Genomic DNA, 12,594 nt, shown 5'->3' on the forward strand with positions numbered 1-12,594 from the left:
AAGCATCTTACGTGTGTCCTGGAATGAGAGGAAAACACCATGCCACAAAAAACCAGCAAAATTTACTGTTCAGGGATTTTCCTGGTAAGGGGAGAGAGGAATATAGAAATGAGTAAAATTAAAAATAAAAATTAAAAAAAAAAAAAGAAAAAAAAAGAAAAAAAAAAAGTGAGGAAGGAAAAGAAAGAGGTGGAGAAAAAAGAAAAAGGCAGGGAGGGTGAGGAACTGCTTGTTCTATTGTTCAGTTGTCATGTAAAAGAATGCCACATGCCTCCTGTTAGGATCTTTCACCAAAGAGTCATCTGTGCTGTGGTCTTGCCAGCACAGTTGCAACAAAAATACCTCATTTCTCAGTTTTACTTTTGGGAACAGCAACCTGGCAGCAGCATGCTTCTTTTTGGGCACAGGCCATTCTTTTAGTCCTTGGTCTGATGCCTCTTCCAGCACTTTCAGAGACGTGCTTCAATTCTTACTTCATTCATGCAAAAACGCAAGATTTCTTATAAACCTCTACAGGCAGAGATAAAAACTGGTCAATCAGCAAGGAGTAACCCCAGAAATACTTTGCAGGTTGACATGAATGTAAAGTTGCCAGTGGGTGACACACACACAAACAATCCACAGACTCTCCCAGGACATTCCCACAACCCCTGGCTCCCTCTGTTCGTGCCAGGGATGAAGGTGGATAAGCTCAGTCACACACAAGCCCAAGCAGACAGCTTTGCACAGAGGAAGTTTTTCAGAGATCTGCCTTGGGCTAGAGAGGACCATTTGCAGCTCCCAAAGCAACAACAAACTACAGTGTAGTCAGTACAAAGAAAACACCAGAGTGGAAGCAGGCTGAGGCAGGATAGAATAAAGGGAGGAGGAAGTGTCTATTCCTCCCAAATGCAAAAAGGAAGATATTATAATCAGGCACACAAGCGTCTGGCAGAGGCAAACCAGAACCTGGCAATGTTTGCTTTTTAATCCATTTCTCTGCAGGAAAAGTAAACAAAACATTTCTAACTCTATTTGCCCACAGTATCTCAGCTGACATTCCCGTGTGGCCATCCAAAAACTCTTGATTCCAGACACTGTGGTCTCCTGCACATGGCTTTCTGTATCCCATTGCCATATCTTGGTGTCAATGTCAATAAACAGTCGATTCAAAGCCAGGACCGGAACCTTCATGCAACCATGAAAGTGAGAGCTGGAGTACTGTGAGTGAGGAGGGAGCACAGTCTTCACCAGAGGGATGTGGGACAGAACCAGGGGACTAGACCAACACAGAAGGACAAAGTGATAAAACACCATTAGTTTGTGGGGAAGTTTCAAACACTAAATCTACACATTTGTTTATTACGACCATGTGCTGGGTTTTCAAGGCAAGGTTTTGGTAGCAGGGATGCTACAAGGGGTGGCTTCTGTGAGAAGTTTCTAAGTTTCTGTCCCACACAGCCAGCCAGCTCCAAGATGGACACACTACTGGGCAAGGCTGAGCCCATCAGCAATGCCAGTGGCACCTTGGGGATTAAGTATCTAGGAAGGAGGGGAAAAACCTGTGCAACACCAACTGCAGCTGGAGAGAGGAGTCAGCAGACCCTCTGACACTGAGGTCAGTGAAGGAGGGGGAGCAGAAATTCCAGTGACGAATACCATGGTGAGGCATGGCTGCTGTGGCCCTGCAGCCTGTGAAGGTCCATGGAGGAGGAGAAGACCCCTACCTGCAGCCCATGCAGGAGTCCCACTCTGGAGCAGGTGGATGCCCAAAAGGAGGCTGTAACCCAGTGGGAAACCTGTTTTAAAGCAGGTTTCCTGGCAGAACTTATGACTCTGAGGGAGACGCGCAGAGGAGCAGCCTGTTCCTGAAGGACTGGACTCTGTGGAAGGGACCCACACTGGAGCAGTTCACAAAGAGCATGATATACTGGAGGAGTTTGTGGAGGACTGTCTCTTGTGGAGCAGGGGAAGAGGGGGAGGAGTACTCAGTACTCCCCTTGAGGAGGAAAGTGCAGCAGAGACAACGAGTGATGAACTGATCACAATCCCCATTCCCCAGAGACAGTGGTGGGGAGAAGGTAGAGAAAATCAGGAGTAAGGTTGAGGCCAGTAAGAAGGGAGGCATGGGATGAAAGTGCTTTAAGACTTAGCTTTTATTTCACATTATCCTGCTCCAATTTGATTGGCAATAAATTACATTAATTTTCCCTTGAGTCTGTTTTGCCTGTGACAGTAATTGCAGACTGATCCCTTCCTGTCCTTCCTCACCTTGACCCACAGGTCTTTCAACATTCTTTCTCTCCCCTGTCCAGCTTAGGAGGAGTGTGATATAGTGAATTTGGTAGGCACTGGGCATCCAGCCAGAGCCAGCCCATCACAGTCCAAAAAGGGAGGCTTGCAGTGTTTTATTTTATTTTTTATGTTATTTTTTATTTTATATTTTGTTATTTTTCTAAGAGCTAGAGCAACAAAACCATCTAATATTTTGGGTGTTTGTGGTGATTTTCCTTGAATTATCTCAGTATTGTTTCTGTATACCCATATGTAGTGCCACTTTTTTCAAAACCACATTTAGCTTTTCCTAGTTTGATAAATTCACCTGACAGTCCTACAGTTTTTATTTATTTGGAAAACAAACACACACAGAGAAAACAATCAGAAAAAAAATCTCCCCTGAAATCCCAAAAAAACAAACATGCAAACAGAGACACAAAAGTAAGACCAGGAATAATGATGTGTTTTTAGGTATCATTCTTCACACTGCATCAGTTCAGATGAATTTGGATCAAAGACAAAAGAGAATACAAAACAAATGGCCAAAGAGAGAACTTAAAGAAGAGCTAACTCACACAGGATTTCCTCCTTTAGGAAAATGGACTAAAACGTGGACTTGTTTGACTCCTCTTCTGAGAAGCAGCACACACTGATAATTACTTTGTCATTGTAATTATATCTGGCAAAACCCCACATTCATTAAGTAACCTTCAGCAATAAACTTGAAAAAGCATTTTTTTCAGCGAGCTATCAACATAAAAGCCATGAAGAACTGTAACAGGCAACTCATCTGATTTTGCACAGCACATTTTCTTTTCCCTTAAGCATTTGATTAATGTGCTGCTTCTGCTCAACTTCTCTCTCTGCAGCAGGGTTGCTGCTGGATTCCCTACCATTTGGTTTACTTAATATCATTGGGACATTTCCTATAGCTCTCCAGGAATGCCATAATTGTAGGAAGAATATTAACTTGTCACCACCAGTCATAATATTTTCTGCAGCAGGCATCACTAACTTGGCTCAAATACAAAGCAACATCAGACTTAAAAAAATTCTCACTTCTAGGCTGGGAGAAAAGTGGCAGCATGGTGTGTTAGAAAATATTAGTTTCTTGAATTGTGGAGCAGTATAACTCCCCGCCGCCTGTCCCTTGATTCCCCACCTGGATACAGTCCGCCTCTGGAGAGGCCCCTCTGCTTGGCAGCCACGTAAACCTACAGTTCCTCCAGTCATGGGCAATCTTAGTGGGAAGCAAAAAAAACCAAAGTGAAACGTGAACAGTCAAGACAGACCTTCCTCCCCTTTCCCCACCATGGCCTGAAGTCAGTGCCCTTTCAAAACAGGAGCACATGACCACACACAACCCTCCCCTCTAGTTTTAGCTCCCTCACAACACACTTTGTCAGGATGCACCGGTGATGATCCAAGGGCATTTCAAATCCTCACACTTCCCTGCGCAGGCACAGGTCTCCATGCAACCCAGTGACCAACAGACCTCACTACCACAGCCACCCTCACCCCTTGATATCACCTCTACCACCACAAATACCTGCACCTGCTGATGTCACCTCCCTCACCACAGCTGCAGAGGCTGTTGAGTCCCAAACCACACCTTGCTGCAGGTCCCAGTTCCACTATGTTTTACCAGAAGACTTGAGTCAATCCCTTCCATCCTGGAGAACTGCATTTTTGGGATTAGGCTATTTTCCAGATGCAGCCTGACTTCTTGGGCTAGTACCCAGGGATGTGTCCCAGGCTGGAGACTCTGCCTGCCAGCCTCTGTCCAGAGAGCTGGTTAACTCTCCATCACTTTGCTTCGCACGGGCAGTGACTCAGCAATAGGGCTCAACTGTGTGGGACTCACTACCCTGCATCTGAGCTACAGGGCCTCCAACCCCTCAGCTCCATCCTTTGCCATCCTCCACTTCAGTTTCAAGCAGGAGAAGTAAAAGTCCTGCCTTGATGGCCTGACCTGTTGCCCCATGGTTCAGCTTCCCTTCAGGGATGTATGAACTCACCCACGCCAGCTAATGAAGTTCAATCTCCCAGGGACCTCCAGGGTTAGAGCTATTGTGTAAAAAGGGGCAGTAGCAAAACCCACTTCAGCCTTCTTTGACTGCACAGTAAAAAGTCCTGCAAAGTGCTTTGAGGGGGCAAAAACCTCAGTAACACATTAGTTTGAGGACTGTGAAGAAGCATGTCTCAGCATACTCAGACGCATCTTGAACGCGAGGCTTCCTTCTGCTTTTTTGGCATTTCTATTGCTTAAACCAGATCTAGATGTGAGGATTAAATGGGGAGCTAAAGGAAATGGCAATTTAGCAAAGCCTGATGCTTCTTATCAGATGGCAGGAGAGCTGAGTTGCTGCTCAGCCAGCCCTCACTTCCACATCCCTGCATGATCAACCAAGTCACGTTTATCCTGGCTAATTGTGGGCAGGCTGAGGGCACCAAGCTTAACCCCCCGTCTGATGATCTGAGAAATTTCCTTGACTGCATTGTTGCTCAAGGGCCTCAATAATATGCACAGGGTTCTGGGTCCCTATCTGGGGACCAAATGGTGGAAAATTAGGTTCTGTATTTACTATTTTTAGATACATAAATTCTTTATTGGACCTAAATCTCAGAGCTATACTGAATGAAGGCATCAATTATTAAGTCTCACTTCAGTAATTAGTCTTTCATGTTAGCTGAAAAGCTTAACATTCCCTCATTTGATCAGAGGTCTCTGTCTCTGTCATTTCAGATTTATTTATGTCAAGTTTGATCTTTTAAATTTGAGGACTTATGAATTGGAAGGAAAATGTTCTTTAGTATAATAAAAGTGAAGGCTAAAATTTATTCTAATGTATGCTGATTAACCGTATATTTTATTCCAAAAAAAACCACAAACCAGTGGCTGACAGGTGCTTTTACATACTGTAAGAATTCAGCTGCACAGAGGTCACTCAAAAATGGGGCAAGACTACATGGATCAGTCCCACCACATGATATTCCAGCCTCATCTCTTGTGCTCGTCATTTCCATGTGACTTGCAAAGCAAAATTTAGACATACTGTGTCCTTTCCTTTATGAGTCTTAGACTTATAAAGATTGCCTTAGAAGGTGTTTTCTCAGGGTGAGTGTTTTATTTTTTGCTTTTAGATAAGTGATATCATGACCATTTTTTTCCCGGTACTGGCTTGAAGGCTTTGACAAGATTTTCAGGTGGCGTGAGGAGTGACATTGGAGAATGATGAAGATAAAGCTGAGTTCCTCCCTTTCATCCACTTCCTTTTCCTAGCTTAACTTATTAAAAAAACCAAACAAACCTAATCTGTCAGCCTATCTATCCTCCTACATATGGAATAAACCAAGAGTGACGAAGATGGGACAAGAACTCCCTTGGGAGGAAAAAGCATCTTTAGTTGGTTTGGCTGCTCTGCAGAATGAAGAACCTCAAAAGAACATTGAGGCAGCTGTTCCCTCAGCTCCAGGCAGCTCAGGATATTCATGGTCATTCAGATGTTGGCCAGTTCAACCAGCAAATCTCCCAGAAGCTCAGGTGATTTGAAGTGCCACAGTAAAACATTCTGCTCCCAGCCCGAATTTGTGTTTGTCACTGTGATACACAGGGTGCATCTTTCCAGCACAGAGCCAGCAGAAGAGGTCTGAAGAGAGCAGAGGTTGCACAGCTTAGGACAGCTCCAGTTCAGTGCCCCTCATCACCACAGGGATCAGCTGCAAGGTGTCCACAGTGGCTTTTGACTCTTCTGCCGCTCAGCTACAGGGACAGTGAGCTGAGGTGGCTGCAGGCCCTCATGGACCTGAAGGCGACTTGGCTTTGTAGATTTGATTGCCAAGCTGAATGAACACTCAGAAAGATTAGTGATGTCATTACACTTAATTGCACTTGTATTAAGCTCCCACTCACTGCATAAATTGTGCTTTTGTGATTATTAAGCCTTGGTGTTTTAGAGCAAAGCCTTTCCTGCAATGTCCTCACTCTCCCACTTTTTTCTGAAGACAATATCTCTCTGTGGGTTATTGGAGCAGAAGCAGTTGTGATATTTATATTCAATGCTCAACTGCACAAGCAAGTGAGAAGAAACTGCAAGAAAATACTTTTTTTGGTATTGCCCTTATTCAGAAACTACACAATAGCATAATTTCAAAAACATGATCAAAGGAAATGATTGGAAAGACTTTTTAATAACATATTTCATCCAAATTTTAGAACCCTGGAGAGGGACAGAACATTGAAGCTCGCTCCACAAACATTGTGTTCCTATTTTTTTGCCCAATCCTTCAGTTCTTTTGGGTAGGAACCACCCTGTTTTCACCCTACTCCAGGAGGAGACTGGGGGAGAGTCAGACAAAGAGGTACAGAGATGAGACTGTGGCCTCGTACTCTGCCCAGATGGAAAGACATCCATTTAAATAACCACTTCCTGTGAGAAGGCTCTCATGTTGCCTCTAGTGACAGCTTATGTGACATGAAAAACAGGACTCTGCCTCCTGGGCTTTTGATTCTTGGAGTCAACGCTCAAAGCAAGACTCTCCTTTTATATTCTCTTGTATATTTTTTTATTTCATGTACCTGCCAATGAACTCAGATTTTTCACCCCTGAACCACCCCACCAATCTGGCTACCTCATGGATCAAAGCAGATTCAGGTCCAGCATTTTAATGAAATTTGGCAGCATAGCTTTTAGTAAACTAAAAATTGCTGTCATCTCCCATGAAAGGGAATATGGAGGTAGCCATTGCTCCAACCCAAAGCATGGGTCCACAGTCTATTCCCTTCACGCACTTTCCAGGAGTCTGTACTCAAAAGGTTGCCTATTCTAAAGAAAAATTAGGATATTTAATGAGTGCTGGTTTCCAACCTAACACTAGGAAGTTGCAGTGAGCCAGCAGTTTTTCTTGGAGAAGTCCAAACCCCAAGTGCTGGTTTTAATTTTACATGCCTGTCATTATGATGACTTGACAGATGTTTAGAGGGCTCTCAAATAAACCTTACAAACAAAATTTGCATACTTATCTGTGGTTCTAATACTTCTCAGTACTATTTATTTAGTACATAGGCACAAATCATTCCCAGTAAACTGTATTAGTTAGGAATTACGGCATTATCCTAATTCCCTGAACACACAGAAAAATTTTTAACATCCTCATTTAAAAAGATTTTTGCTATGAGCAACAATTTTCCTTTTTTCAGTCACCCTGCACTTCACTGATGTCCTAGATGATGTCCAAGGCAATAAACAAACCAAGGAATCAAGGGAATGTGAGAAGTTCCTGTCAGTCTGCATGGTGGGGGTATACAAGATAATTAATTTGCCTTGCCACAAGAGAGAAACGAGACATTTTGGTATCTAAGCCAGTGAAAAGAAAACAACTGCATGATCACATCAGGAAGCTGCATCTCTGCAGTATGAACCAGCCATGAACAAAGGACCGTTTTGGGCAGGGCAGACAGTAGAGCAAAGAGCAAAGAGGTGATCCTTGTCTCCAAATCCAAGGACAAGGCAAGGATACAGAGAGATGTGGAGCATCTCAGCAAAACAGAAACAAAATAAAAAATGAGTGACCACAGCATATTTGCTCTGGGCATGTCAGGAGCCACAAAGGACTCTGTCTTTTTACTGCTGTAAAAGGGAAATTTTTAGAGATTGAAGAAAAAGGGATAAAATACTTGTAGAGAGTTTCTCTCAAGCACAAAGAGAAGAATGTTCTGGAACTCAGAGCCTGAGATCAGCTCAGTTGTTTAGACCATGGTGCTAATAACACACAGAGTTGTGGGTTCAATCCCCACATGGAACACCACTTTAAGAGATGGCCTTGGTGATTCTTGTGGGTCCCTTCCAATTCAGAATATTCTCTCATTCCATAATCTGCATCAATTAAAAAAAAAACAAAAAACACCAACAAAAAAACAGATCCAGAATGCTTTCCATGTTAGGTATTTTTGTTTGGTTGGCTGGTTTTGTTTCTGGTTTTTTTTTTAAAGAGACATCCCAATGCAATTGTTACCTATGCTAAAGAAGTTCATCTTGCTGCTCCCTGAGTAAGCCTTAGACTGGAATAGAGTACACAAATCTAAGTCTCAAACTCCTCTCTGACTGCTTAACAACACAAAAAAATGTAAAATAAAATGGGGATAAAGGGAAAAATGGAAAAAGTCACATTATAGTGGGGGGATATTCCTGGAAAATACAGAGGAAAGAGTGAATTTGCCAAATGGTTGGACTGTTTTGGTTTTGGGGAATTTTTTAAGGAATTTTCAGGCTAGTGATTTTTCATTCTGGATTAAGACACCTGTAAGATGTCAAAGGAATGCAAAGTCAGGTGTGAAAGACCTGAATTTAGTGTTCCCTGATTTTTCTTGCCAATTTGTAATAATCCCTTACCTCAAGTATAGCTCAAATACAGACAGAACATCGAAAGCCCCCAAGATAATAACTGTCTCCAAAAAACAGCTATTCCTTCTTTGAAATAATTTTTAGTTTCTTTATTTCTGAGTTAGTGGAGGCTTACAGACAGTTTCAAACCCAAGCTATATATCTGCAGAGATGAGGCAGAACTTCAATTGTCAAGATATGTCTCTCACATAGCTCCCAAATAGCACAGGTGGAGAAAAGGACACTTGAGAACTTGATATAATCACCACAGTTGTCCCCTTTGTTCAGGTTAGTATCCTCTGTCTTCCTCTTCTAACTGGCTTCCAAAAAGGGGTTTTTTGCTGCTAAATTACCGGGCAGACATGCTGGAGGAGGTAGGAAAGCAGCTTTATGCTTGTTGCATGCAATTCCAACAGCTCTCTTAGGTACTGCAAGATATGGCAAGCCCATGCTTGCACATGATCATGTCCTCTTCAAGTATCATGTCATGCCATGACCTCCACAGCAACATATATTTTTTTCAAAATTTCCAGTATATTAATTGGGAAAAAACTAGTCAAAAGCTTACTCCTTCTTAACCATTTCTTACATATGTTTTTCACAAATAGCCCGTTTTCACCTACACTGGAGAACGTTTTTTGGCTTCTAATAGGACCAAAATGTGCAAACCAGAGGCAAACAGCACATAAATGTGATACTATGAGTTACATTTATTATGCAAGATGCCACATTAAAATGTATGAAGTCTTTTAACTCTAGCCCACAGACATAAACAGAAATAACAACAGAAAGAACAAAAGGAAAATATCCTGACTTATCTTTGTAGCGAGTGGTGCAGTTCTGCACTGTGCTTTTTCTGTACAGAAAACTCTCTTTGGATTTGTAAGAAAAAGTAAGAAAGTTTATGGTGTGCTCTGTACTTAAAGACTTTACATGTTCTCCTTTGTAATCTTTTGCTCTTGAGGCAGGCAGCTCTGTTAAAGGACAGAAAGTATAGAGCAATGTACAAATGCAGCCCCTCTGTACTGACAATAAAAGTTTCCTTTCTAAATCCAATTCCATGATCACCAACCAGCAGCTTGAATTTGGAGGAATGTTTTAATTTCTAATTCTTCAGGAACCATTTTCTTGTATTTTCTGCTAACACAAGCAGAAACCACTTCCAGTGCTAATTCTGTGCTAGTCTTGCTCATTTAGAGACAAGCCAAGCTCAAAAGCAGCATGCAGCTGCAGTGATAAAACAAAACTGCAGCCTCTGCTCCTATCTTGGTAGAGCAAATAGGAATCTATTTTTCCAAAAAAAATTTCTCCACACAAAAATTTTAAGGACTTCATATCGGCCAAAGTGAAATTGTCCAGCATTCAGGTGCGTCCTGCCTCTTTCCAAAGGATAAGTTGTTCCTACAACAGCCAAACCCATCTCTTGTTACTCCACCTGTGCTGTATGAGCAAGATAAAGTGAGCCCCTGTCAAGCTACCCCACCACTTCAGGCCCAGTGGCACCCAGGGAGGTACAGTGCCTCTACAGCTGGGGCACTCTCAGAGCTTGCAAAAGAGCAAGAGCACAGTGATATAATGCAGGCTACACTCTGACTCTCTTCTGACAGTCCCTGAGGACACTGAGAAATGAAAAGGTCTTTGTGTCTGTACCACCTCCACTTTATGAAGTACAATAGTACATGACACATTACTCCCACTTTCACTTCTCACAGCAGAGCCTAATTTTTTATGCTTCTTTTTGCTACAAACCACTATAGTATTCTCTATTAAAAAAGCATTCAGACTTTGTGACTTATCAGCCTGCAGTTCAGAAGGGCCCAGCCTGCAAGTCTTGGGCTATTATTCTGTCCAAATGTGCAACATGACGCCTCCAAATCTGTGAATTTCTTCTGCTACAGAACAAGCAATGTGACAAATGGTTCTGAATGCCAACACATTACAGAGAAGGGTGTGCTAACTAAAACTGGGATAATTAAAGCAGAACCTCTCTTTATCACCTTTCCTACCCACTCTAGGGGGCTTTGCATGCTTGAGTACACGAATACTGAATATTATAATTTTGTAGAAAAAGCAAAATCTACACAAAAGAGAAGCAGACCTGTAACTGGTATAAAAGCCAAAATCAGCAGTATAGTGATGTGTTCTCTCATGTTCCCATAAGAAAGTTTTCAACATATATGCTCACTTTTCTAGTCACTCAGCAAAGTTAGTCTCAGTATCCTCTGAGCCAAACAAGAAAAAATACATCTGTCACAGCAAGTGTATTGCTTCAGCAAAACTTCTCAGAACACACTGCTTAATTTGAAGGATCAAATTAATTGTGAAAGAAAAAGAAATGGACTAACATCAAACTGCTGTTTAAGGAATCATTTCAGGCTGTTGATTATATTCTGAGGAATATTGTTATTTATTACTAATGACAAATAGTACATTCCCATCAGGATCTCTATTATACATGTGTTATTTGCCTTTCTCTGGAGGATGAAGATATGGCTGCATATAATTAGTCTTGAGAATTAACTATTATTAACAACTGAATTAACACAGTCAATCCTTCTAAAGGAGTTTCTCACTAAGTACATTTGTTTGCCAAAGTCAAACTAGAGATGTCTATATAAACACTCTTGTGACATTCCCAGAAAAATCAGTGCACCCAGAGAATTTAATGAATGCTACTGCTAATAATTAGTAACAGTGCAGGCAGAACATAATACCTCAGATTTAACCACTAAGAGTTCTAATACCAGCAGCCCAGTCATAGTGTAAACTATGGAGATGAGGTACTTTCTTCATAATTATCTGTCTCCAGCAACTAAGGCAGGAAAACTGTTAATATTCAGAAATAACTAAAAGAGGCAATCAATAAGATATTATTTATTACATCACCAGTGCTGATAGACTGTTATAATTCATAAAAAGTTGTGAGCTTTATTGATTTTCTAAGATACTGACTTAAAATTGAGCTATATTTTCAAATCACTGAGTTTACAAGATACTATAGTCATTATACCAAAGTGGGTTTTTTAGATAACTTAAGAAGATACAACAATGTCAATACATACTGAAGGCACAAATATATCTGGGTCCAGAACATAAAGCTGCATATGCTACTATATCAGTTCCTATGCATAAAGGGGACTTACTGTTATGCAGTAAGTAATGTATTTGTTTACAAGCCTATTCAATATATTCTTCTGAAAGTTCATAAAAGCATGATAAGCAATGGCCTAAAACTGAAATACTCAAGTTTTCCAAGTGCAATAAAACTATACCTATTGATTCTCACAAAGGCTCTTTACAATTGTAACAATAATTTGGCAAAGCAGAGAATGCTTTCTCGAAGGAAAAAGCTGACATTTTTAATCTCAATGTAGCTCAACAGCTTGTTATTTCCAATAACAGTAAATCAGCATCTTGTCTACTCTTCCCAAAAGGAACACTTTATTCACTATAAGGTTACATTGTCCATTTAAATCTGTAGGGCAACAGAAACAGAAAAATATATATATTTTTAATGACAAAATAACTCTGGAAGTCATGCAAAATGTGTATTTCTTCATATATATAAAATCCTTTTCTTTCAAACAGTACTGCAGGGTAGGAAAGAAAAGTTAATTATCACATAAATGTATGACAGGAATTTATTAGAAGCATTACTGCTGTATTTCAACACTGTAGGTAATTTCCCTGACAGGAAAATCTCCTTCCCAAGAATTAGTTATAAATGTATATCCACTTTTGATGTGCATGTAGATTTGACCAAGTAGAGCAGCCTCCTTTCTTCTTCTGCAGGGTGTGTTGTGTTCCTCTTTGGAGGTCATTGGTGTCGGAATAATGCTGGAGGAGCAAGAACTCCAAACAGATGATCAGATTTCCCATCTGCCATCCTGGTCTCATGCTGTGTCCTAAGGAAGGTCCATTTCAGGTCAAGGGTGGAAAGTTTAGAGGTTTAGCT

The sequence above is a fragment of the Pseudopodoces humilis genome, chromosome 3 (assembly GCF_049639895.1).
Source record: "Pseudopodoces humilis isolate 2021_Gansu_Grassland_sample_001 chromosome 3, ASM4963989v1, whole genome shotgun sequence".
NCBI lineage: Eukaryota > Metazoa > Chordata > Aves > Passeriformes > Paridae > Pseudopodoces > Pseudopodoces humilis.